The sequence below is a fragment of the Otolemur garnettii genome, unplaced genomic scaffold (genome assembly GCF_000181295.1).
Source record: "Otolemur garnettii isolate 467f Iridium unplaced genomic scaffold, OtoGar3 scaffold00022, whole genome shotgun sequence".
In the NCBI taxonomy this organism is placed as follows: domain Eukaryota; kingdom Metazoa; phylum Chordata; class Mammalia; order Primates; family Galagidae; genus Otolemur; species Otolemur garnettii.
In genome coordinates, this window is record NW_003852417.1 from 17,423,626 (window position 1) to 17,423,911 (window position 286).

Consider the following 286-nt stretch of genomic DNA (forward strand, 5'->3'; position numbering starts at 1 on the left):
AAAGAAAAGGAAAAGGGTATGTCTTTTCTCCTTCTCTTTAACCCTCCTGTGCACTGGAATTAGGACATGATGGTAAGCCATCTGTAATCCTACAGATTCCAGAAATAAGAGGGTAGGATCTTAGGCCCTGAAATCACTGAGTCCCTATACCAGCCTAACCCCCACACTCTAAGATATTATGGAGGAAGGAAAGAAACTTCTGTCTTGTTCAAAGCACTCTAACTTGCTACAACTCCTTCACATGTGCTCTAACTAATGTGGATAGTACACATCACATCCAGCTTGG

The 286-nt window shown here is 42.3% G+C and overlaps 1 protein-coding gene across 1 annotated transcript in view; it reads right to left on the reverse strand.

Moving 5' to 3' along the window:
• OTOF (otoferlin) overlaps nt 1-286 on the reverse strand; it is a 95,102-nt gene that overhangs the window by 11,182 nt on the left and 83,634 nt on the right. The window lies entirely within an intron of this gene.